The following is a 27,740-nucleotide window of genomic DNA, read 5'->3' as shown; positions in this document are numbered from 1 at the left end:
AGATTACCTGTCCAGCACCAAACTGTAAACAGACACAGTTAGAGACAAGCTGGTGAACATAGTGGAGCTCTCAAAAAGACAGTTCTTTCATAGTTGATAGAGGCGTGAACATTGTAATAAGCTTAAAAGAAAATAATATTGAATGCACATTCACCAGATGGACTGATGCACATCTTTATATGACTGATAATGTTGCTGCTGCATTAATGTATGACTAATTATACAAAATATACAAATATATAATCTTAAAAGGAAATGTATGTCAATGTTTTGTTCACAAGACGTTTCCACTGCCCCCAAGTGGCATACAAAGTAATTGTAGTAATTGCAGCATAAGGAGAATGTGTTCAACACATGTACTGTATGAGCACTCAATCCTTCAATCTGTTCAACAGAAAAGATGTAATCTTAGCCGGCTGTCATTGGAAAGGAAAAATGTATTTGCAATGTATTTGGCAATGCTTGTAAAGTGTGAAATCTCCACACAGTGCCTTTACCATAGTGACCTTACTATTTAAACTCCAAGGTGAATTTTATATTTTGTTAAGCTCCTATCATAGGATGCCAGCATTTGCTGTTGCCAAGAACAGCCCCAGAATAAGACACTGAAACATGTGAGTCAAATAAGTAAGCCGAAATATGAGCCCCATGGGATTCTTAGGCAGAAATCCTTGACTGAAGATACAAAACATGTCAAAATAAAACATTTGAAGGAAAGTCACATAGCCTACTCCGTATCTTGCGATGTGTGGTGGGAGAAAACACAAGCTCCACTTAGCCCCTGGGTAAAATGTGTGAAGACAAGTGGATAAATAAAGAGGAGATGCACAGCACAAATGGAACGGCTCTAGCGGATTTGAGAAGTGCAGGTGACCTGTTATCTCTATCTCCCCGTCGTCTGCACCAAGGAAATATTGTTGTGTAATAGAGACAGGTGCCAACTGTGTGTTCATGTGCACATGTGTGTACATGCGGGGGACAGTGCTATCTTATCTCATAAAACCTCTCTGACTGTGTCCTGCTGAACTTCCTGACGAAGCACACAGAACCTTCCAATATCGCAGTTTGGCCTGAGAAATAGGAAAATATCCAAAGCTTTAAGGTTAATAATGTGTGAGGAAAATCAGGGGGAAAAGGTAGGGGCTGTGGACGGATGAAGGTCAAAAATGGACCAGAAAGAGAAGATAAGAGAGAAAAGATAGAGAAGACAAGAAAGAGAGAGGTGGAGAGATGGGAAATAAAACACCACAGCGTCTATTCGAGGAATGACCTCAGCCATAAAACCAATGACCTTCAGTGAGTTTAAATAATCTCACTCTCTTTGACCTCTCATGGCCCCGGGCTGAAGCTAATGGACAATTTCATGGGCCTGAAAAGTATATCTGAAATGGTACAGTGCTCTTTTAAGATAACAAGTCCCTGCTGTTTAAATCCTTTGATACCAGAATGTTCACAGTTGAGCATAACAATTTATATTAAAACCAAATAAATCAATTGGTATGAGGCCAATGTTTTCTCTTCATCTACAATATCCAACAATCTTGGAGAATACCTTTGTTTGAAGCACCCACATTTTATCAAATTAATCGATCTAATGAATCCTCTCTAACTTACACCAGATCAATAGTTGCAGTTTTCTATTTGTAGCTCTACAAATCGCCAGAGGCAACTATACATTTTCTATCACAAGTTCTTCAATTGCACCTCTGTTATGGAAGTTATTTAATGAGAATGTTTTTTCCCCAAGGGATGGGTAGAAGAAAGAGCTGAGCTGATGTTTTTAAGACAGGGTAACGTTGATGAGTCTCGAATGCATTCCAAGGGGATTGTTGACGTGGCTCTTTTCAGCTCAGGGATACACATCTTTACCTTGAAAGGATTGCTGTTGTCCTCAGAAAATGTGGCCAGTATGGACAAAGCCAGGGCCAAAATACAACAACTCCTTTGGCATGAATTATTCTGAAGATTCAACACAACCATCAGTAGATAACTTCATAATAAGGGTGTCACATTTGCAGCAGCTTTCACAAACTATATGTCATATGGCTTTTGAGTCCATGTCTTTGTGTATGTTTGTGTATTTATTTTTAATGGGCATGTCTGACTGCGGTCACATCACTATATAGGCAGTACATTACAGAAAATGCATTTCTCATGTTCTTTGTCAAGGTCCTTGTTGTCATGCTAACAATAGCATGGCTTTCGTAAATGTGAGGTGTTGGAAAAAATAAGAAAATACATTTGTCAAAACCCAACCAAACACAGTAAGACAGGTCCCGTTCGGTTTTCTGGACAATCCCTGATTCTTTCATTTGTGGGTTTGACTGAAATTAATTCAGCCTTTAAGGACCTCTATGAAGAGACACAATCTAACAGCACTACACTCACAATTACACTGTAACCCCTTATGACTTTATTTCCCTCCCCCATCCTTATTCTCCATTTCTCTTTCTTCGATTGTTCTACTATGGCTTCATTCATTCGCTCTCATTTCTTTTGATTTCCTCTCCGTCAGTCTTTTACTGCTCGGTCCCCTCCCTTCCTTCCTTCTCTGCCTATAAATGAATGAACTGTGTGTTCATTAAACATGACACTTGGAAATAGAATAGCCTGCCGTCGATTGAATGGAGTGGAGTATCGTAATGAGAGGAAGGAAAAAACAGAACACAGTCATTCTTCATTTTGAAACGAGGCACACACAAATGGTCATCATTATGGCACAGCCTATCTCTGCTCATCTAACTGTACTGTCAAAAATATATATATAACAACATAAGTGTGTATATGTAGCTGTTTACATATAAATGTATGTATAGCATGCAACGCCATAATGTGCAAAAAATGCATTGCAGACAATAAAGGTACAAAATTGCATTTTATGCAATCTTATCTCTGGCAATTCACTGTGTAATGTGCAAACTTATTTACAGTGCCATCAGAGAGCCATAAATAAAGTGTATGAGTCATTTCAGATACACAATAGAGAGGCCATTATAGACCACTGACTGCTGTCAGCTACTAGAACAGCTCGGGTCGTATATTATTATACATACATATTTCCAGCATGTATTTATGTGTAATCCATTTCCTGCTGTTGTAAAGCCAGAGATGTGTATCCACAGCAATTCACAAACGATGTCACTCCAAGTGTGAGACTCTATTGATCTTCTAGACAGAAAATGTGATTGAAACCATGAGAAAACACTATTTGTCACGTCGAGCACGATGAGAAATTGACAACAACATTCATTCAGACATTGTGTATTCAAATAAAAGCTGCTGTGGCGAGAGTGTGGAGGTGTAATTTCCTCGCCTAATGCATTGGTGCGATACCTTGTGTTCATGTGCTAGGAGTATGAAAACATTTACTGTAATATTGACCAACATGGATCAACCAATGATGCAGAACGCAGAAGGAAGTAAAACCGAGGAAAAATTGATCTGCAGAATTAGACGCAATGGGGGTTGGAGGGGGAAATCCCTTTCCAAGATGGTCAATTTAAGTCCCTGAAGATGAGGATGGGGGAGGGCAAAGAACATGAGCTAATAGTGCAACATGGGGTGGGCCATTAAAGCAGCATGCACAAGTGATCATGTCGTCCATGCTGACACGCTTAAACCACGAGCGCACACTGAGCTTTGACGTCAATTTAACTCTTGAGAGCCAGAGGGGAGCTCCGTGAACATGCAAAGGGTTCTGCATTACAAATATCTCTGCTGCAGTAAATGGCTGTTTTTCATTGCAGTGAATACATCTTGGGCAATTCATATTTAATTAATTTAAATATATATGTATTTATATTAGTGCTGTCAAAATTATCGCGTTAACGTCGGTAATTAATTTTTTGAATTAATTGCGTTAAAATATTTAACGCATTTAACGCATGTGCAGAATGGCCCGCCCCATACGTGCCACCAGTGGCAGCGCCAGGGTATGGCTGGGGTAGGCTACACCCATACCAAGAAATGGCTTAGCCCCACCATGAAAAATGTAATGTTAAAGTAAGCAAAATAAAGTCTGCCAACTCGCGCGGAGTAAATTGCACAGACAGCAGTTAGTAAGATTGATTTCAGTAGCCACGGTTTTGAAAACTTTTGTCACGTAGTGATCGTCTTCTCAATAGAACATCTTTGATAACGGCGTGGTGTTGTTGCAGGAAGTCCCGACGCAGAATACTTTTGCTGTAGTACAGGGCAGAGCCATATAATAGTAATAATATGGCTCTGGTACAGGGGTGCACATAACTGGTACGCAGGTTATGTGCGTAATCTGAAATGCGTACCGTCACTTGTGTCACAAAGCGCATTTGCGTACCGACGTACTTGTGAAGCTTTTCCAGAAGGCGGTTAGATCACCGGACGACAGAGTCGGTCTCCGTGTGCACAGACAGGGCTGCTGTTAACGTCGGTCTGTACAACGGAACTGTGCCAAAACTACGCCAACCGGCTGAGGAGGGAGACTCCCCCCTTCACTGGAGAACTGCGCTAAAACAGCTGATCACAACGTTCACACTCTGTGGTCACGAAGTACTCCACTAGCGCGCCCCCCCCCCCTCTGTCGACTTTCCTGAAGTACTCCCCCGTTGATAGAAATCAACACGTAATGAATTAAGACCCCACGGTTTGATGATTGATAGGTGTGTGGGTTGTCTTTCATTTTGACACGCAGAACAATGTTATAATACACATAGATACTGTATGTTAAATTGATATATCCGCCTTCTTTCATTTATCTTTCCATTCCCACAACAATATACATAAACAAATGGCATATTTTGGACATAGTTCGAATGGTGATTAATCATGATTAATTAATTTTTAAGCTGTGATTAATCTGATTAAAAATGTTAATCGTTTGACAGCCCTAATTTATATGTTATCTAGCAAATAACTTTCATGGTAGCTTTTCTGAAAATCTGTTTAATATAACAACTGGAAACAGTACAAAACAGCTGGCCTGGTTTGTCTCTGGAAAAGAGATTTACCACCATATCTAAAGTCATATCTTTTTTTGTTAAATCATTTTCAAAGGGGGTTTCACTTTGGCTTTTTTATCAATTAAATAGACATGTCAATTAGTGGCTGTAAACTTTTTGTTTGTTAGATTTTTACATTTCGTTAGAGCCATTCTTGTCATTTTTCCCTGTTAAGCTAAATGTTAAGCTCACGGTAATTTCAGCAAATCCAATCAAAAGATCATCTTACTCTCTACAAAAAACAAACATTGTGATGGTGTATTGGTTATTTTACCAATGTGTGGGTTTCATACACTTTGCAGCTGGTTACCGAGTACATAACTTCCCAAGTTCATATAAAACATGCTGGGGACTGTGGAAATCATACAGAGCCAAAGGCAAGAAAATACGAATCCTTGAGTTATTCTACAAACAAAGAGAAATGATTAGGCCTATAGATGAAAGACAAACCTACCCTAAAGGTATCGGAGGACATACTGCAGTCACATGTGAGGTTGGATCAGGGCCCCGTGGTGGTGGACCAACAGGCTGACAGCAGGAGGGTAGCAACGGACTTCACGCCTCTGAGCCCCCCTGATCGCTTTGACACCCGTGGCATTCCCTGGTAAAATAAATTAAAAAAAATCTCAGGCACTTATATTCAGAATAATGCAGTGTGGCAATGTTCCAGCTGCATTTCAGTTAGTGAAAGGTGTCGTAAAATAAGAAGTATATATAAAGACATGCATTTCGATCATTATTCAACTTTGGATATTATAGGTTTTAATGAGATTCTTTTGGAGGCAGCCTTCGTTCTCAGAGCAACATTGCAATGTATGTTGTGTTGTGTTGCTGGCCATCTGATCAATGTAAGCCCAATATGCACTCTTTTCTACCCTGTTTTTGGTCTCCACCAACTCCTGAGGGAAATCTGTATTTTTAGCTGCTAAATTATTCACTTGAATGTTTTTGCTGTTTAGCATGGGACACATAACTTACAAGATTAAATCATATTATTACAACAACAAAAATAAAAAAAGACTAAAAGGAAAGACTGCATTAGGTCAGCTAGACATATCAGAATAACTCAATAGCAATCAGTTATACAACAACTGAGAGTATTCATTTCTAAATCATGATATACAGTATATTGGCAACATCCTTCTATGAATTGGCATCAACCTTCATTTTGCATACTTGGATAATAAACTCATCCATATGTGATGAGTTAACATTTGGATCTGTTTTACAGCTATTAGATATTATCTGCAGAATCTGGCTAATGTGACGGACATGAAACAACTGTGAGCGGACTGCACAGTGCTGCGGTGCTCAAACAGGCAGGAGCATGCCAGCTGGGCAGAGCTGCTTCAGCCATAAAAACACTTATTTAAGCCATTATGGTGAATGCAAAACATGTGGCATGTAATTAAAAAAAATACAGCAGTACGAAGACATTAGTCTGGTTGAATTTTTGGAGGGTTAGAGAGATTGACTTTAATGACGATTTAGGATTCAAATAAATATTATGAATCCAAAAAGCCTATTTGTATTTGATCACAAATGGTCGTCTGCAGGGGCGGACTGGGACTACAAATCAGCCCGGGACTCTCGACCAGCCCACTTCGGTACCGCCGGCCCACCGCGGTGCTAGTGACTTACCGCAGAGGTAGACATTAAGGGTAAAATGCCACTGGCATTATATTATCACTGGCCCCATCATTGTAACCACTGGCCCGGAGCCTTCGTCCAAAAAGAAATCGACTAATAATGAAGAAAATTAACACATGTTTCAATAGTAATGTATGCACAAACTACATTACTACTTGTACTACCACATTTGAATCATCAGTTCTTCCTCATTTTCCTCAATTGTTCATATTTGGTTTATTAAAATAATGATATTGTGGTCATTGTTAAAAAATGTCTGCTATTATTATGAATATTACTATTTGTATAATGCGCTTTCTGCCTTCCTGTCATTAGGAGTTAGACATGTAATGGCTATATGTAATTGATTTGATTAGAACCTTCATTATCCTAAACTGCTGGGACATTTCGCCAATACCTTTATATTGTCTACTCTTCACTTACGTGTCAGCATAGGTCGGCATTGATGTACAGATCCGACAGAAGACCTTGTTTATATTGGCATCATATTGAGAGGTGCAGTGACGCGTCCTAAAACCAGGAAGTAAGCTGCTGGTTCCCTCGACAAAAAGCAATAGGATTTCTCCACAGGGTTTTGGAAAATAGCTGGAAATAAGGTCTGTGGAAAACAAACCTGTTAGATAAATGCACGTTTTGTTCAGCCGGATAATCTCCACATGTCTACTCTACTTTTATAATTTTCGAATCATAAATCTAATCGATAGATTATAAAAGGGTTTTAGGACACGTCACTGAGAAGCCAACTCCATCGATCAAGCTGGCTGAAACTTTCTCTCCCTCTTCTTCTCCTCTCCCTGTCACTTTCTTTTATTTGAAGATAGTTTTTTGCCCGGCGCTTGGCCGGTTACCGCTGGTATTAAAAACATTTTGGCGAATGGTTAGGTGGCGCGATAGTCTGTGGTGAAGGAGCGCGCTCCCGCTCACGGGAGCCTGCTCGCGCTGCGCTCCGCAGCAAACAGCTGTTTGCTTTTCACCCAACAACGACAACCGACTCACGGAACGCTATGTTGTAGCGTTGATAAACGAAACAATTTAACTAAATTGCTAGTCAAAATACCAATACCACAGGACAATGATTTTAAAGCAATATTTTTAGTGGCCCGAGCGGGCAAGTATGTTATGCTGGCCTAAATAGTGCTTCCGGGTCAGCGTGCCATTTATAATGCCAAGCCCTGCCGGTTACCGGCCGGCCCACATCGTCCAACCGGCCCACTTCAGTACCGGCCCATCGGGATTCGTCCCGAACGTCCCGATGGCCAGTCCGCCCCTGGTCGTCTGTCTATAACTAGAAGATAATGTATTATTAATTCATTATTAAACTAAAAGCCAGGACAGAGAAGGTGTTTAGGAAAAATACTCTTATCAATTGATAATGAATTTCTAAAACCCACAGCAACAAAATTACAAACCGACATAGTGAAATTCGAAGGAAAGTTACTTGTTTCCTACTTTAACTTCCCTTAACAGAAAAACCTTTGGACTTTGGGTACATAAACACAATAACTTGTAACTCTGTTATGGTCACAAATAAATGCATTATTTAATACAACTTTATGGGAATAACATTTCCTCTGAAAAACAAAAAGAGAAAATTAACTTCATTATGAGTATGGGGACCTCAGGTCAGCGTCTGAACATCTGTTCAGGATATTTAATAAGATAATCACAAATAAACAACAGAGAAGTTTGCCAAAAACAACATTGGGCCGATGATAAAGTCCACAGCTCCAACTATATCCAACGGTTCAATTAAGCTGTGTAATATTTTTAATCGGTCTGCTAATCCTGCCCATTTAACCCTATTGGCCTTAGCAATAAAGCCGATTAACTAGTTTTACATAGCTAAACATAGCCCATCCTTCTTGCTTTAAGGAGGCTAGTCCTTTAATGACTTATTAGTGACAGGAAATGAAAGTGGCAGTTGTGGTTTTCAGAAATGACTAAGAGTAACGAAAGGTGACAGGAAGTATAATTTAATACCTTATTTAATACCTTATTAATGCTAATAGATGATACGGTGCATGTTATGGTATCAGTATCACAATCAAATGTTTATTATATTAGCTTTGTTACGTCCTGGGGGACAGTGTACACTCCAATCGCTCTGCACTTTAATTAACTACTTGGCAATTAATGCCACAAAGAGAATTAGGTTGTATAATCGCCTTACCCCTTGGCAATTTATAAAACAAATATCTGGCAAAGCAGTGACGCAAAACAAACAATTCATTCCCTATCATAGCTGTGGCATATTTACTGTTTAATGCCGACCATGACTGGGGAGTCAAAAAAGCCCCTGGCATTTTAAAGTTAAGAGAAAAAACAGCTTCTCAGTCTGAATTGAGTTTTACATTACTTATAATTGCTGTAAACGGCCAGCCAAATATTTTAAAGTTATGTAAAAGTAAAGACAGAGCAGAGGGTGTAAACTTCACCTGAAAAACCCTCTCTTTCCTCTGCAAATTGAGAGGAAAGTCTTTTTAACAACAGTGGACACGCAGACTTCCTGTCTCCTACCTGCTACTGCTGACTGCCTCCAATTTGCTTTGCTCAGCGGAGTGAAAAATAAAGAATGATAGGCCTCGTAAGTGTCTGGCCTCAAACCACTCTTTCAAAACTGCCCTCTCCAAAAGTGTGCCACTTATTTACAGATGATGGGTACGGTGGATTAACAAGAATCTCTAAGACTACAGTTGGGAGAAATGACTTTGAGGGCTTTTGGGCAGTGTCCAGCAGTCCATTTCCCAGCAGAAAGCCCAGCTGAGCTTTTGGCCGGGGTTATAAACACGGTACCCATCGGTTTTAACCTGCACATGACAGACTGAGGCTCTCGGAGGTTACAGAATAGGTGCTTTGTGTTTCAGCAACAAAAGTGTCATTTGAATATCTTGTGTTTCATTCAATTTGATCCTAACATGTTTTGTTTATTATATACATTTCTAGTCAAATCACAAGCTAGGAATATGGTAATATACAGTAACACAGCTTTTACAGAGATAAACTCCTCCACTTGGAGGCCTCTTAATATTATTTATGTACACAACATCTCTGGAAAACAGCACTGACTTGACTAGTTACATTTACTGTAACTCACCGGCAAAAAGCAGTAGTAGGCTTGCACTGGATGTGAGTAAATTAGTGAAAACTGTGTCCTGTCCTCTATTCCTGTCTGTGCTAATTAGTTCTGGGTGACAGTATGTCCTGGAAAAGCTCTGGGTCTTGGCACATGTTGGCAAATTTATGTGGAGACTTTTTCTGACAGCATTTGGCACAACTGTACAGCATCAGTCTAGCTGCAACATTTGTACTTCACACAGCATTATGGCTGGCCAGAACATAAACCTGAATCTGCTTTTCTCCATGTAGATAAGCAGGGTTGCTCTTGGTCTTACTCGATGCAACACAACCTTTCAGTCCTCAGAAGAGATACAGAGCGCAGCTATGCAAAACAAAATTTCAGGTCGCAGGGCCATAGTATATATTTATCAGCTTTGCAAAGAAAGTGCAAGGCTTGCTAGATTCTTACATAAAAGGGACAAAATAAAGCATTCAGGCTTTACAAAGTGCAATCCTAAAGATGTTTACAGAAATATAAGCGTGAATGGTTTTCTTGTGATTTGTTTATTTATGTTGAGTCACAGATTTGTAAGCCTTTTAAAGATAGCTTAGTAAGAGTGAGAGGGTGATGAAAGAGATGACATATATTAAGTCTCAGGCCAGAAGCTAAGCAGAGATGCTGTCACAATTCACATTTTATGTCACGTTTGTAGTTTTGTCTGTGTTGGTGTTGTTCTTGTCTTTGGGTTTCCTGTCTTATTGTGTTAAGTGTTCACCCCCGTTTCCTGCCTGTCTGCTTTCTGTCTGTTTCCCTCCCTGATTACCCGATTGTGTTCACCTGTTGTCCTTGTGTTTCTCCTCCCCTGCCCGGCTGTTTCTCGTTGTCATGATTACCCCTTCTTGTATTTAGTCTTGTCTCTGTCTGTGTTCAGTGTTGGGTCATTGTTTGTTGGTGACGGAGTTCACCGGAGAGTGTTCTGTTCGGTATTTATCTGTATCCTTGAAATAAAGGGTTTCTCAAGCGTTATCTGCATTTGGGTCCTGCTTCCTTCACTCATCCGTGACAGAATGACCCAACCAGGAATGGACCCAGCAGACAGCTTGTACGCTGTAAAGTACAAGTTAACATGCTTGAGGAATGACTTTCGATATGCCTCCAGTACGGAAGAGAGGCAGTCAGTTATTTCTGCGGCACGCCAGGAGGTAACCTCAAGGCCCTGGTTGAGGGAGTTGCTCCCCGAGTGGGTGGAGGACTTTTTGGGCAGCGTTGAGGTCAAACCTTTTTCCCGGCCTGCTAGCTCCAGGCATGCTAGTCCCCTACCTCCCAATTTCCAACCTGACCCCATACGTCTCGGCGTGTTCCGTCTGGAGTCAACCTCTGCTTCTTCCCCAGTTCCTGCTCCTGTTCTGGAGTCATGTGCTGGAAGTCGTCAGGCTTATGGAGGCCCACGGAGTATACAGGCGGCTGCTAAGAAGAGTCGTCGCAAGGCCAGACAAGGGGCACGGGTCCCAGCAGCCATGGTTCCAGTCCCAGTACGGGCCCCAGCAGCCATGGTTCCAGTCCCAGTACGGGCCCCAGCAGCCATGGTTCCAGTCCCGGTACGGGCCCCAGCAGCCATGGTTCCAGTCCCAGTACGGGCCCCAGCAGCCATGGTTCCAGTCCCAGTACGGGCCCCAGCAGCCATGGTCCCAGTCCCAGTACGGGCCCCAGCAGGCATGGTTCCAGTTCCGGTCCCAGCAGCCATGGTTCCTGCCCCAGTGCAGGCTCCCGCAGCCATGTTTCCGGCTCCAGGGCCGGCCCCAGCGGCTATGGTCCCGGCTCCGGGAGCGCCCTATACGGCCGTGTTTCCGGCGTCGAAGCTAGAGCTTATAGACAGGCTTCTGGCTTCAGCAGCCATGTTTCTGGCGGCTATTCCGGTCCCTGCAGCCAGGGTTTCGGCCCCAGTTCTGGTCCCAGCAGCCATGGTCCCGACCCCAGCTGCCTTGGTTCCAGACCCGGATCTGGTCCCGGCTGCCACGGTCCCATCTCGGGTTCCCTCCTCTGGTTCCTCCTCGAGTCCCCTCTCTAGTTTCCCTCTCGAGTTCCCTCTCGAGTTCCCTTATCTAGTCCCTCCTCTAGTCTCTCCTCTAGTCCCCTCTTTAGTCTCTGTTCGAGTCCCCTCTCTGTTTCCATCTCAAGTTCCCTCTCCAGTTCCCCCTCGAGTTCCCTCCTTTAGGCCCTCCTCTAGTCCCTCCTCGAGTCCCCTCTCTAGTTCCCCTCTCCAGTTCCCTTCTCTAGTTACTCCTCTAGTCCCTCCTCTAGTTCCCTCTTTAGTCTCTGTTCAAGTCCCCTCTCTGTTTCCATCTCAAGTTCCCTCTCCAGTTCCCCCTCGAGTCCCCTCTCGAGTTCCCTCCTCTAGTCCCTCCTCGAGTCCCCTCTCTTGTTCCCCTCTCGAGTTCCCTTCTCTAGTTACTCCTCTAGTCCCTCCTCTAGGTTCTCCTCTAGTCCCCTCTGTAGTCCCTTCTCGAGTCCCCTCTCTGTTTCCATCTCCAGTTCCCTCTCGAGTTCCCTCCTTTAGTCCCTCCTCTAGTCCCTCCTCGAGTCCCCTCTCTAGTTTCCCTCTCGAGTTCCCTTCTCTAGTTACTCATCTAGTCCCTCCTCTAGTCTCTCCTCTAGTCCCCTCTTTAGTCTCTGTTCGAGTCCCCTCTCTGTTTCCATCTCAAGTTCCCTCTCCAGTTCCCCCTCGAGTCCCCTCTCGAGTTCCCTCCTTTAGTCCCTCCTTTAGGCCCTCTAGTCCCTCCTCGGGTCCCCTCTCTAGTTCCCCTCTCGAGTTCCCTTCCCTAGTTACTCCTCTAGTCCCCTCTGTAGTCCCTTCTCGAGTTCCCTCTCTGTTTCCATCTCGAGTCCCCTCTCCAGTTCCCCCTCGAGTCCCCTCTCGAGTCCCCTCTCGAGTCCCCTCCTCTGGTCCCTCCTCTGGTCCCTCCTCGAGTCCCCTCTTTAGTCCCCCTCTCAAATCCCCTCTCGAGTTCCCTTCCCTAGTTACTCCTCTAGTCCCCTCTGTAGTCCCTTCTCGAGTTCCCTCTCTGTTTCCATCTCGAGTCCCCCCTCGAGTTCCCCCTCGAGTCCCCTCTCGAGTCCCCTCTCGAGGTCCCTCCTCTGGTCCCTCCTCGAGTCCCCTCTTTAGTTCCCCTCTCAAATCCCCTCTCGTGTTCCCCTCTCTAGTCCCCTCTGGAGTCCCCTCTCCAGTCTCCTCTCGAGTCCCCTCTCAAGTCTCCGCTCGAGTTCCCTCTCCATTCCCTATTCAAACCCTGTGTCCTGTGCCGTTGGAGGTCCCGCCGTCTACTCCCCTGCCGGGGGTCCTGCCAACCCTGTGTCCTGTCCCGTTGGAGGTCCCGCCATCTACTCCCCTGCCGGGGGTCCTGCCAGCTCTGTGTCCTGTGCCGTTGGAGGTCCTGCCGTCTACTCCCCTGCTGGGGGTCCTGCCAACCCTGTGTCCTGTGCCGTTGGAGGTCCCACAGAATACTCCCCTGCTGGGGGTCCTGCCAGCTCTGTGTCCTGTGCCGTTGGAGGTCCCGCCGTCTACTCCCCTGCCGGGGGTCCTGCCAACCCTGTGTCCTGTGTCGTTAGAGGTCCCGCCGTCTACTCCCCTGCCGGGGGTCCTGCCAACCCTTTCTCCTGTCCCGTTGGAGGTCCCGCAGAATACTCTTCTGCTGGGGGTCCTGCCAGCTCTGTGTCCTGTGCCGTTGGAGGTCCCGCCGTCTACTCCCCTGCCGGGGGTCCTGCCAACCCTGTGTCCTGTCCCGTTGGAGGTCCCGCCGTCTACTCCCCTGCCGGGGGTCCTGCCAGCTCTGTGTCCTGTGTCGTTGGAGGTCCCGCCGTCTACTCCCCTGCCGGGGGTCCTGCCAACCCTTTCTCCTGTGCCGTTGGAGGTCCCGCAGAATACTCTTCTGCCGGGGGTCCTGCCAGCTCTGTGTCCTGTGCCGTTGGAGGTTCCGCCGTCTACTCCCCTGCCGGGGGTCCTGCCAACCCTGTGTCCTGTCCCGTTGGAGGTCCCGCCGTCTACTCCCCTGCCGGGGGTCCTGCCAGCTCTGTGTCCTGTGTCGTTGGAGGTCCCGCCATCTACTCCCCTGCCGGGGGTCCTGCCAACCCTGTGTCCTGTGCCGTTTGAGGTCCCGCAGAATACTCCCCTGCCAGGGGTCCTGCCAACCCTGTGTCGTTGGAGGTCCCGCCGTCTACTCCCCTGCCGGGGGTCCTGCCAACCTTTTCTCCTGTCCCGTGGGAGGTCCCGCAGAAGACTCTTCTGCCGGGGGTCCTGCCAACCCTATATCCCGTGCCGTTGGAGGTTCTACCGGGGGCCCTGCCAGCCCCATGTCCATCACCGGTCTCGCCGGGGTTCCTGCCAACTCCTGCTCCTTTTCCATGGGGGATCCTGCCGAAGCCTGTCCGACCGGCTCCGGTTTCTGTCCGGCCGACACCGGGTCCTGCCCGATCTCCGGAACTGGCCCATCAGCGCTTTCCTGCCCGGCCTCCTGATCCTGTCCGGTCGACACCGGCTCGAGCCCGGCCCCCTGAGAGCCGCGGTCTTCGCCCTCGAGCCCGGCCCCTTGAGAGCCGCGGTCTTCGCCCTCGAGCCCGGCCCCCTGAGAGCCGCGGTCTTCGCCCTCGTGCCCGGCCCCCTGAGAGCCGCGGTCTTCGCCCTCGAGCCCGGCCCCCTGAGAGCCGCGGTCTTCGCCCTCGTGCCCGGCCCCCTGAGAGCTGCGGTCTTCGCCCTCGGACCCGGGTCCCTGACTCTTCCTACCGCTGCCTTCGGTCCTCCATGGTCCCCACCTTGGACTCTGTTTTGACCCCGGGCCGTCCGCCCGAGACCCCTTCCTGGTTCTCTGCCTTGTCCCCGGGCAGTCCGCCCGAATCTCCCTTTTTGGACTGTACCTTGCCCCTCGGGCCGTCCGCCCGTGACCCCTTCCTGGTCCTCCGCTGTGTTCCTGGGCTGTCAGACCAAGACCCGTCCTCCGGACCCCCTCCGCCCACCCTGCTTGGGGTTTTGGACTTTTTTGTTTTGTTTTTCTAGGGACGTCTGGAATCCGTCCCTTGAGAGGGGGGTTCTGTCACAATTCACATGTTAGGTCACGTTTGTAGTTTTGTCTGTGTTGGTGTTTTTCTTGTCTTTGGGTTTCCTGTCTTATTGTGTTAAGTGTTCACCCCCGTTTCCTGCCTGTCTGCTTGCTGTCTGTTTCCCTTCCTGATTACCCGATTGTGTTCACCTGTTGTCCTTGTGTTTCTCCTCCCCTGCCCGGCTGTTTCTCGTTGTCATGATTACCCCTTCTTGTATTTAGTCTTGTCTCTGTCTGTGTTCAGTGTTGGGTCATTGTTTGTTGGTGACGGAGTTCACCGGAGAGTGTTCTGTTCGGTATTTATCTGTATCCTTGAAATAAAGGGTTTCTCAAGAGTTATCTGCATTTGGGTCCTGCTTCCTTCACTCATCCGTGACAGATGCTCTTGTTTAATTTAATCATTGTTTTAACTTTATCACATTAGTTTAAGGAATGTATAATCTCTTAAGCCCGGGGAAAAGTGACATTATTGAATACTTACAAAATCACCCCAATTATCATTAAATGTAAAAAACTCAGGGAAATAAATATTAAAGCCAAAATACCATAAAAAACACATAATTACATAAGCAGAAATTACACTTTATTTGTGCGTAATACTGCTATTAGAGTGTTTGTTTATTACACACTTTTATTACATAGCTTTGTCTTTATAAAATGAGCATACTTTGCCCTGAACACAGTCAGACAAATGTTTATGCCTGAAAACAAAATAATAAAAATAGAAGCCACCAAAATGATAGTTTAAATGCACATAAAACAGAGACGTTGGTGATTTCAACTATATCCATTCAAAAGGGGGTTATATACAGGGGTGCACATAACTTGTTTGCCCTGGTTCTCAAAGGAGCACCTGAAGATGTTGCTTGGTGCTCATCCTTAAAATGAAATGAACCATAACTTTTGAGGGGGTCTTGACTTTATTTGCCAGACACACGGCACTGAACACACATGCAGAGGTGAACACAAGACAACATTAGCACGACCAGTAATCCTACAAGCTGTCATCACTACCCTCCTCACTGTCTTCCTCTCAGACATGGTAGCTGATGATGTAGGCCTACTTCTTTCTCTCTGGTTGAGTCTGCGATTAGCTGCTTGCACCCACAAGTCAACAGCTGGTTTTGGGTCGAAAGTCTCTGTTGTCATCTTAGACAAGTGGATGTAATCAAATAAGTATGTGAACATAACCAATAACCTACCGTAGCCAATAACAAATGAATGTAACTTATTTTGTTGTTCATTCATATCTTATTTTACCTTAAAGAGCAACTTGCAGGTTAGACACACCAGTGAACAAATGTGTAGGAAAATGATGTATACACTAGATTTTCAAAAATATATACAGAAATATACACTACAGTGACATCAGGCGTCGTTTTTGAGGACATTTTTACTTCCGCATAAAAAAAGCCTCCCCATGTGACCTCTCGCGTGTGACGTAACATGGGGGAGAGCAGCCGGTCTAACTATGAATAAACATGGATCACAATGCTAGTTTTGACCTCTATGGTTTTGACACAGAAGAGGTTGAAAATATATATTTGAATGCATATGATTATAATTATGAGCCTGCTAGGCGTTGTTATCTATGTTCGTTATTCTCGCGTCCAAGAGAGAAGCTTTAAAAGGAGACTAAATGGAGTCTCTGAGAAGGTTCAAATGGTACTTTAATTAATAAAAAGGCACGGTAATGTTACAAGCAGGAGATTGTTCAGTCAGGAGAGAAAGGCTGCAGCTTCCTCTCCCAGTGGTGGCCGTGAAGAAGAGACCTCACAAGCCTTCGTCTTTCCCGCTTGCTCGCTGTTCGCTCTTGCTCTCTGTGAGCTGTAGTGACGTAGGGGACTTCCCCCCTCGTTCTTCTGTGTCCGATATCACGTTAAACAGAGGATTTCGACATTTTACATTCATTGCTTACTTCCACATGCCTTTTCTCCTCCTTATCTCTTTCATAACTTTATATGTAATACATGTTAACGGCGTCAATAGCCACTTTAATGATACTAATGGACGGTAGTCCCGGATGTCGTCATGAAGGATTTTCAGAATAAAACCTTGGTATTGAGAACTTCCGGTTTTTTCCAGAATAAAATAGCATTTAAACTGACGGTATGTTTAAGGTACATTATGCCATAAAACATTGATTTTAATTTCTAACAGCATCCAAGAGACCAGGAGCAGCCAAGGATTAGAAGAAATAACGGCCATCGGCGAGAAATTGAGCTGTGGTGTCACACCACTGGTGTGAGGAGAACCAGTGGAGAACAGGGCAGCTGTCTTGGTGAGTGACCGGTGTTCCGGATTAACTGGTTTCCCGATCAACTGGTTTACAGAGGTGGGGCACAGTTTAACCTGGGTGGATCACGGTTTAACCTGGGCGGATCCCATTTTCCCTGGGCGGATCACAGTTTACCTGTGAGGATCACAGTTTACCACAGCTGAAGACTTCTCCACGCTGCTTTCAAACTGTGAGTAAACAGAGGCTGTCTGAAGGTGTACACTGTCACGATTCTATCACGATTCTCATGTTATGTCACGTTTGTAGTTTTGTCTGTGTTGGTGTTTTTCTTGTCTTTGGGTTTTATTGTGTAAAGTGTTCACCCCCGTTTCCTGCCTGTCTGCTTTCTGTCTGTTTCCCTCCCTGATTACCCGATTGTGTTCACCTGTTGTCCTTGTGTTTCTCCTCCCCTGCCCAGCTGTGTCTTGTTCTGTGATTACCCTTCTGTGTATTTAGTCTAGTCTTCCCCTGTGTTCCATGTCGGTTCATTGTTTCCCCTCCATGTTATTCCACGGTCTGTGTTCCTTGTGCTGCTTTGGATATTTTGGATTCTGCCTTGTTTTTGCCACAGCTTTATTATTTAATAAAGCTCACTTTTCGCTATTCTGCATTTGAGTCCTACCTGCTTCACCCATTCGTAACATACACAGGTCTCAGATGGACTTGGTATCACATTAAGAAAGTTAGTCATTAGTCTGACAACAATAGGTGGTTTAAATTATTTATTGGAGTTCGCAATGTTTTGAACAGACAACTGTCCAGTCAACTCGTTTTTCTTTTTGTAGTCCTTGCTGTTCGCGTCCGGATATCGCCATCGTAACCACAACCTCACACACTCGTACTGAATGTGCATCAAAGTCTTCCTACCCATCCAAATATACCAAAAGATTTATGTAAACGACAGAAGAAGCGGTCGCAATGTGTATTTCAGTCGAAGGCCACGCCCCCCACCTCTGTAAACCAGTTAATCCGGAACACCGGCGTTAGCTACAGTTACGGCCCGTCCACACTACAGCTTCGACAGCTTCAAAAACGGTTTCCAACGCGTCTGCCCATTCACTTTGAATGGGGTGACGTCACGTTGCCTCGCTTTTCGCCGAACTGAATAGTGGGTAGCATAGCGGTCCGTCTCCGGCGTCTCTGGCGTCAGAAGTTTAACAATGTTCAACTTCTGATGCCGGAGACGCTGGAGTAGCCAGCGCCAGCCAATCAAATCCCGTTTCTGAAAATCTGACAGCTCAAGCCCTAGCCAATCTAACCGCGTCTAAGCTGGGAGAGATATCCCGCCGTTCATTTCTATATTTCAAAAAAAGATGGAGGAGAAACTAATTATCGCCGTAGCAAATCACCCGGTTTTGTATGACCAGACCCTCTTCACCTACCGGGATACAAACCGGAAGAACCAGTCATGGAGGGAGGTGGCAGAGACAGTGGGTGAAACTGGTAGGTTTTCGCCTGTTTGGGGAGTTTATATATATAGATATATATTGCTCGCATAAAATCCCCAGGGTTTTTTGCTTTGTATGTCGGGGGCGGGAGATTCATGTGATTGGTTGTTGGTCGCGTTGCTCGAATAAAATCCCCAAGCTTCAGCCACGCCCAGCTCCAAGCTTTTTTTGAAGCTGTAGTGTGGACGCTCCGTTAATGTTAGCTAACGTCAGTCACATCACAACATTGTAAAGTTAGCTATCATATAAACTATAACTAAACTAGTATTGATAATATAGTAACGTTACTGGCAGGACTGTTGATACTGATCCATAACAGAAACTAATGCGCAAGTATCAGCAGTATCTCGCGTTACCTAATGCAACTCCACACTACGTCTTACGGTGCTGTGTACCAGAGGGGAGAGAGATGTAATACGGTTTCCTGATAAACGTTTTGTTTGATAGGCTTCAGCTGTGGAGAGTATGTGCTGCAGGGAGGTGGATGCACCTCGCACAACGCACCCAGGAACGAAAGCTAGTACCGGTCCTTTTCCTGTTAGGGAAACTGTGGACTCGATGTCCTGACAGGCTGGAGTTTGTGCAACCTGCACATGGTGAAATGCAATGTAAAATTACCGAAAAAATACCAGCTCACTAAATCACAACAGCTCAAACCACTACCAACTACTACCGCGGATTGGGCAGACAAGGAGTCCGAGAAAGTTGCTCCCCCATGTGACGTAATATGACGCGTTTGACGTATGATGTTAAAAAAAAGCAGTTTTTTTTTAGTAGCAGAGCCAAAACGGCTCCTTTCCCTCTGAATTCCTGCACTTATGTCTTGTAAAAAATATCAAATCCTGCATTAACTTTTTTTAATTGTAATTTTCAGGCAAGGTTAAGCATAAATCTATTTTTATTTTTTTTAAACCTGCAAGTTGCTCTTTAACATTTATTTATGCATTTTTTGAAATCTCTTTTAGAGTCCTTTACCTCACTGAGCTGTAGTGATCAGCCTCTCAGTCTGAATAGTAAACTGTGCCTCCGAAACATAATTTCAGCCAATCAGCGCCGTCAAATATTTTGGTCACGAGGGCGCTCACGTTGGCGCTCACGTTGGCGCCCACGTTGGCGCCCACGTTGGCGCCCACGTTGGCGCCCACGTTGGCGCCCACGTTGGCGCCCACGTTGGCGCCCACGTTGATTACGTGCGTTGACGTGAGTTGTTTTTTAGACTCGTGAGTGACCAAGGTGACGCAGTAGTTGGATGAGATGGCTTCGTGTGCAGGTGGAGTCGCCGGACCTCGGTCCGCTCCCAATTCTGTGCAAGAGCCACTCTCCAATCCTTTCGAAAGGAGAAGTTTGGGAGATAAACTGTTGCTTAAAGACCTTGGACCGGACCAACCCGATTTGTATATATCGCAGCAAGCTCGTGAAAAAGACAAAAGGTATCAACGAGGCTTCTCACGTAGCTGGTACACCAGAAAGGCATGGCCAGCTGGATGCAAACAGGTAAATGTTGTCTTTTGTTTCCCATGCTTGCTCTTCAAACAGCCGGGGACAGATACGATGTGCCCGTGGACTGTGACGGGGGTAAACGATATGAAGCATTTGTCCGAAAAAATTAAAAAGCACGAGTGCACGAAGTAACATATGACAAGTACCTTCAAGCTAGCCATGCTAGGCAAAGCTAACATAGCATAACAACACATCCGTTAGCTCTTAGCACTCAGAGCTAACATCTCTTCATATCTGTTCAGAAACTAGACAAAAGTTAAACAAGTACAAACCACAGACTGCCTGTGTCATGATGAATACAGTCGCTGGTTTATTTATGTCTGTATAGGCCGTTGTTGTGAGTGTGGACGGTCGGAGCATATACGTTAGCTTAGCCTAGCTCCATTTAGAAAACACGCATTTTAAAAGGTTTTTCGCCTGCCGTCTGTCTGCAGACTTGTCAAAGCATTAATTCATGGTTTTTACTAACCGGTATCAATATGTTGTTACTTCGGCATCATTTTTGAAACGTGTATTATAATTAAATCACGGTCAAATATGTTCATCTTGTTGTAGTTGTAGCCCCCTTGCCAGCGATTCTCTCTCTAGTTTAGCATACTCAGCCCGACTCAGCCTGGTTGTTCCTGGCCCTAGAACCACGATTTTATGGAGCCAGAAAAACTGTGAATTAGGACCCGCTAGCCGGTACTAGGCCAAGTGGAAATGCAACCAAAAACGGGCCCCGCACGGCTCGGCACGCTTAAAGCGAGTTCCGCTCTGCAGTGGAAACGCGCCATTACATCACCAGAAGTCCCAATTTAAGGGGTCATTTCTCCCAAAAAAAAAATTTTTACTCACTATATCAACAGCCCCACCAAAAATATTTTCCACCAGCCGCCACTGGCGAACATCTATAGCGCCAGTGCTACGGGCCGGCCCTGAGTTAATATGCAACTTGCAAATATCACCTGCGCACCAGTTATGTGCAGCCCTGGTTATCAGAGATGTGTTCACACCTTGTGTTGCTGCCAGTGGCCAACTATCAGTTATTGCTGGTTATTGATGAAGATGTGAATAGAAAACATATATAATTGCACTTGTACAGGTGCAATTATACAGGTTTGAAGATATGTTGTATATTTTTGCACACTCTGTAAACACAGTGATAATAACAAGATGCACACTTACTGTCAAAAACCACCGACCCACTCTAGTACTCCGAGAGTAACAACTACACACAGAGAGAGAACACAGAAAAGTGCTGCCTCTACTGGATAGCTATCATGCCGTGATGATCAGCAGTGTATCACACACCCCAAATCTGTGAGCTGAAGGGAATTCTCATCCAGTCTTTCAGATTGGTTGAACAGAAGACATGGTTTCTGTTTCAATCCTCTAGGTCTGTGATAACTGTGATATCTATCAGTGTCGAGAAAGAAGTTCCTTTACACAGCTCTCTGGGTGAGTCCCTGCTCTACTAAGTTCCAACTTTCAGGTTTTTATAAATAGTTTGTATGATTTTGAGTGCTGAATATTACTGTTTTTCCTCCTTCAGATGGATCTTCTCCATAAGGAATGCTCTAACCATTCCTATGGGTTTGTCCCCCTCAGATGGATAAAGTGAATGGGGGTCCTCCCCCCTCACAGCTGAGGGAATATTTCAGTAACATCACAATCTCTTTAAATTGTACCTCTTGCCCATGGCATCATTTCAATTAAGAATCAAACGGCATCCCTGTGCAGCTTCACGCTACATCCAGTGCTACTTTTTTTTATACATAATTGGGTTGCCATGAAAAGCTAGCGGATAGCTCAGACATCTACAAAGAATATTCACTCGATCATCTCTGTCATTTTGCCTTCTACTTCACCTTATTTCTCCTTAACAAGGAAACAGCACTGTCACACGCGCCTCCTCCCTCACGCCCCTCCAGTGGTTTGCAGCTCAGAAAACAGTCGGAGCTGAAGATTAGCAGGCCCTAAGTGAATGTGCTCATGCTGCACATTTTCCTTTGATTACAGCAGAGAGAGAAGCCTTTGCTGTGGGATACTGAGCTAGAGGGGATGAAGAAACGCTTTAACTGCTCCCTCACGAATAAGTTCACTGCATAAATGAAAAGAGCGGGATGTAATGAGGCCAGGCTACAGTCCAAGTATTATGTATCTATTAATTATTCAGTGTCATTGACAGCTGTGAGTCGTATTGAGACATCGTTTTTGAATTAAGTTAAGGTTGATGGTGGAGTTTCCTAATGTATAGCTGTGTTTTTAAAATGTGAAACTTGTACATTCTTGTAAAAAAAGCAAATACAACTTTAAAATACATGAGATAGAATTAAAAGAGAGAACAAGCTGAGAACATCTTCCACAACTTGAGTCTGAAATCAGTCTCTTACATTATTCACTGACTTAACCTATGCCAACCAAACAGAGACATGCAATAAGGCAAGGATAAGGTGTACTTCCCCCAAGCCGCTTTGAATAATATCGCATCTCCAAAGAACCCTGGTCTCACAGAGTTGGAAATGCATAGGTGGGTGAAGCCTCCTTCAACGGAAATGGATCCTAAGGGATAACTATGTTAATCGTCCTACATGCTACTACGACCTCATTTGTGCCCCTTGTAAAAAGTGAGCGCTTTTCTTCTCACCTCTGGTTTCAGGTGATACTGTAATCTGTGTTCAGCGCTATATATGGTGTAAACATTACAAAGCTTTGACTCCAAAATCCCTATTTAAAGACTTTGTTTGACCTGTAAAGCTTTGCTGATAATTACCCTATATGACCGTTATCAATATGACCGTTATGCTCTCTCTGTGGGTTGATGGTACCTTCAGGTTCACATAATATGTGCTGCATAAATGTTACAATTATAACTATAGATGGGGAAGTTGAAGTAGAAGTTGAAGTAGATGTCTCAACGAAGCGAGATCAGAGCATACGGCTAACTCGCTGACTGTGCAGACCGCAAGATCATTTGACAAGGACACCAAAACACATGAAGTGAACAAACAGACACAGCACCACAGGGCCCAATCTATCAGCAGGCATTTAAATATTCTCTTTAAAGTGCTGCGCAGCTTCAACCTTGTTGTACCTCGGTGGCAGGCAGGAGACCTTGGCTTGAATTCAGAAGACAGCAGTGTCAGAGAGCAGACTCTCACTGATGCGGTAAGTAAAGGCAAACCAGCCTCTTCAGCAGCCTTGTTTTGGCCAAGTCAAATTCAATTTTCCCTGCAGTTTCTCTCAGTATTACGCCTCCTGGACCCAGACACTGTGAAATGTTATTCACCAAAGCAGTGCCATCCTTTGGAATATTTATTTATTTCAATTGGGTACCTAGGTGATTTAGGTAAAAGAGTCTGAAATACAGTTATGATTTATCTTGCTGGTTTGGCTTGATCATAAGCCAACAAAGGAAGTAGATGTATTAATTGTTTTAGTCACTGTAGGTTTCTTTCATCTCTGTTTTCCAAATAGGGAGCCAGTCACTTCAAGAAACCACAGGGAGGGGATGTTTGAAAGATCAAATGTTTGTCCTTGATGTGCAGTACTCATCCATCTATCAAGTAGCCATTGAGTCATACAATCAGTGTGCACATGGTTGTCTCTCAGGTTTAGTGAATATGAGACAAACAAAGTGTCCTGTGAATCTTCGACCTTCTCCAAAGCTTGTCAGATTTTAATAGCTACAAAAGTAACTTGATGGGGGGAATAATACAGTTGTACTAATATGGGATTTTTATTATTATTACTATGTCTATATTAAAACAGAACATTTGGAAAACTGACAATCCATTCATGATGTTAAAACAACAAAACTAAAATGAAGGTATAGGAGCAGTGGCAGGGAAGGCATGACAGTTTTACCGTTTAAAAGGAAATTACATATGAATTTAGATACCGGTATGTCAACATTAACACAGCTCAATAAACAGCACTCATGCTGGCAAGTGAGGATCATCTTCATCATAATAGTATTGGAGATTGATGTTATTAAATTGATATTAATGCGAAAACCATTGTGCAATAATTTTGAAAATAGTATGTTTTATGAAACGAGGCCAATGTGTGTATTATAATTTATGTCTGAGTAAACCTGAGGGTTAAGTATAAATCTGTTTTCACAAAATGCTATTCTTGACGCGTAACAACATTTAACCTCCGATATTATACCGACATGTGCACTCAATATGTAAACTGTCCTCAAGCATGAAAACAGCAATTCACACTTAACTGAGTGTGAATCAAAGTGCCTTCCAGCATGATGACACTCTAAAAAGAGAAGCTGTTTTTTATATGTCAGGGGGAGGTTAAAAGATGTACAATTTAAAATAAATAAACAGAAAAAGTTACCTGGCTTATATGAGCGTATGCAATAATAACACAGCTTGGCAGTATATATTAAATTGGATGGCTAGTTATAGTGAATAATATCTTTATTTGATCTATGTTCTGCTCTTGATGTGTTCATTTCAGCATCAGGATGTCCGCTGTTATTGGAGATTCACGCCTGATTTAACACATGGGATGTCCTATTCAGTCCAGTGCTCCAGCCGAGGACCCTTTTAAAGGCTGAGTCAATAAGCAAAGTGTTTGTGATCTGAAAACATTTCACTGAAACATGGATCGTAAAAGGGGTTAATTCTTCTTCTTCAAACTGAAACAATGCCATGTCATTGATACAATGGGGCGGAAGAAATAGCAATAATGAAATTAATAGGAGCTCAAACAGGGACGTTGTGTTCATTCATTACATCTGATTTAGACATCCAAGGAAAATAAACCTATTGATCAAATATATACTGCAACACAGAGAGGGAAACGTACAAATAAAGTGAACTTCTTATGAGTCAGAATAACATGCGCACCTTGACCAGCACAGTTATATAACTTGTAAGTAGTCCAAGCTGCATAAAGCTATAGGCAGATTAGCGCAGATACAGCAGTGTTGGAGCATGGAGACGCGGGTTAATGGAATAATGCAATGTGGCGCGCACTCTAGCCTGCAAGCATAATGCAAATATTCACCTTTCCACTTCAGCAGAGCGGGATGAGCCAAATATGCATCTTATTTACATCACAATACCCGGTGTGCAGAAGAGAAAGCATTTAGGCTAGGACACAAGTGAAGAGGAAGAATAAGGTAATCTTATTGGAAGATTGTGTTTCTTTTTTTTCATGCTGTGAAAATGTTGGCCAATCATAATGTTAAGAATTACATATTGACAATATTTGTTTTACTTACACTAATCCTTTGCTACTTTACAGAACATGATAAAATAAAAATGAGCATTCATTCTCCCCATGGTTTCCTAACACTAGCGGTTTTCTCTGAGTATGAAGTTATTTCTTCTCCCCAGTATCCATTTCTATGGCTGCAGGCAACAACAAATGATTTCTAGTTTCGCCTGAGGCTCTTTTATCATATTACTCATTTGCTTGTAGCTCTCTATGCAAATGTGATGCATGGATATGTTGCAGTTTCATTTCCATCAGATATTTATCATTTGTTTGACAGTGTATAGTTGAAACATGCAGTTTTAATGGCTACAACCTTAATGAGGACTTCCATGAAAGAGATGACCATTAATGTTAAAGCCTTGCTGAGGTGTGCTTCTCCAATAGCTTATTAATAGACCACGTGCATGTTTTTGACACTGGCTGTCAAAGAAACCATTTGCACACTTAATGGAAGGCGAGATTTTACATTCTGCAAAATCTGCAGAAAGATGGCATAGCAGCGGCACTACATATCCTTTTATGAATCCACCTCAAACCAGTGAGGAGGGTGAAAGACATAAAGACATTTGAGAAGACTAAAAAGTGAATTTCAAAACTGTGGGACCAAGTATTACCAACTGATAACATCACAGAAGAAAAATCTACTACAGTATTGCTTTGGTCTTATTTTTACTTGTAATCAAATTTCTGGATGTATCTGAGTCAGTGCGCTTACATTCAAGTTCAATTTATAAAGTAAGCTTTCAAATCAAGTAAGGGACCTGAGGGCTTGTGGCCATAAATGTCACAAGAATGGCGCTTTACTTCAAACTGATTGATATGCCACACAGGTAATCTGGTTTTTGGACACACTCCATTCACTGTCACTTTGATTCAAATTAGCATTGTAATTTAGGGTGATTAAATCACCTCTGAACCGTGGCAAATGAAGACAAATGTGATCTCAATCAATCAATCAATCAATCAATCAATCAATCAATCAATCAATCAATCAATCAATCAATGTTTATTTATATAGCCCAATATCACAAATGTTACATTTGTCTCAGTGGTCTTCACAGTGTGTACAGAATATCAGTATGACAATACGACACCCTCTGTCCTTAGACCCTCACATCGTACAAGGAAAAACTTCCAAAGAAAACCCAGTTTAAAGGGAAAAATGGGAGAAACCTCAGGGAGAGCAACAGAGGAGGGATACCTCTCCCAGGACGGACATACGTGCAATAGATGCCGTGTGTAAATTGAAAAGATAATACATTTGCAACATAGGTAGTCCAAATGTTTGGAAATGCATGTGTGTATATAATAGGAAGATGAATCCACGAGGATATCCATCCAGGACCGATGATCCAGGACCACAGCCACGACTCAAGATCCAGCGCTCGCGATCCAGGACACAGGACCGCAGGATCATCCATGACTCCGGATCCCAGCGTATATAGACACCAAAAAGAAAGACATTTGGGGAAGCTGGGTTAATTTGATCTGACTTTGAAGAAGAGAGAAAAACCTTGATACAGAAATGTCTTTTTTCCCCATATATGACAGGTATTACTCCAGCTTAAGAATCCTCTCCCTCTTTTGTCCTCGTTCACCTCTATGTCTTCTCATTTTTTAACAAACTTCCACACAAGGACCACTGGAATCCTTTGTGACAATCTTGGCGGGATTTGAGTCTCAGAAGTCATTAGAGCGAAACTTTAATTCACCACAAAGTCATCGGGTATGAAACTGAAACCAAGCCCACCTTTGTTCGGTTCACACCTAAAGAACCTTGTCAAAGCGTGTTCCCGTCAGTGTCACCCTCTTCTTCCAAGCATTACACCCTAAGGAATTCAGCCTGTCAAGCCTACAGTACAGTGAGGGTCTCTTATCCTAAATTAAACTGGAAGGCAAACAACTACAATGCTAACAAGAGCTATCATCCCTGTTTAGTTCAAAGGACGCTCACGCCTCATCTTTTTAAACACTTTTTAAGTGGAATAGTGGAGTCTGTCACACATGAGTAAATATGCTCACACACACACATATAAATGCTAAAACATTGCATGCACACACAACACACACATGATACGAGGATGAGTGGCAGAGCGATAAGGCAGAGGGGACAGTCTGCTAGGCTTTTAGTCGCGCACACACACACACACACACACACACACACACACACACACACACACACACACACACACACACACACACACACACACACACACACACACACACACACACACACACACACACACACACTTGCATGCAGTCCCCAAGCGTGACTGGCCCTCTTCCTCCAAGGACATTAAGAGATTTCACCACACCAAGGCCTTTCTCTCTGCTGTACTCATAATCGCTCCCCTCATCTCCCAGTCGCCTTATTTCTGTTTCGCTGGTGAGCCTCAGAGATGGGCTCATCTGTTCACACGATTATCTCAGTGCGGAAAAATCTCGCATCTCACCTTTATATGTCTGTCATATGCACTATAGCTTTCTCATCTCTTATCTGGGTCCCAGTGAGGATGT

The sequence above is a fragment of the Pseudochaenichthys georgianus genome, chromosome 10, assembly GCF_902827115.2.
Source record: "Pseudochaenichthys georgianus chromosome 10, fPseGeo1.2, whole genome shotgun sequence".
Taxonomy (NCBI): domain Eukaryota; kingdom Metazoa; phylum Chordata; class Actinopteri; order Perciformes; family Channichthyidae; genus Pseudochaenichthys; species Pseudochaenichthys georgianus.
The sequence above is the reverse complement of the archived record's forward strand: the minus strand, read 5'-3'. Positions refer to the sequence as shown.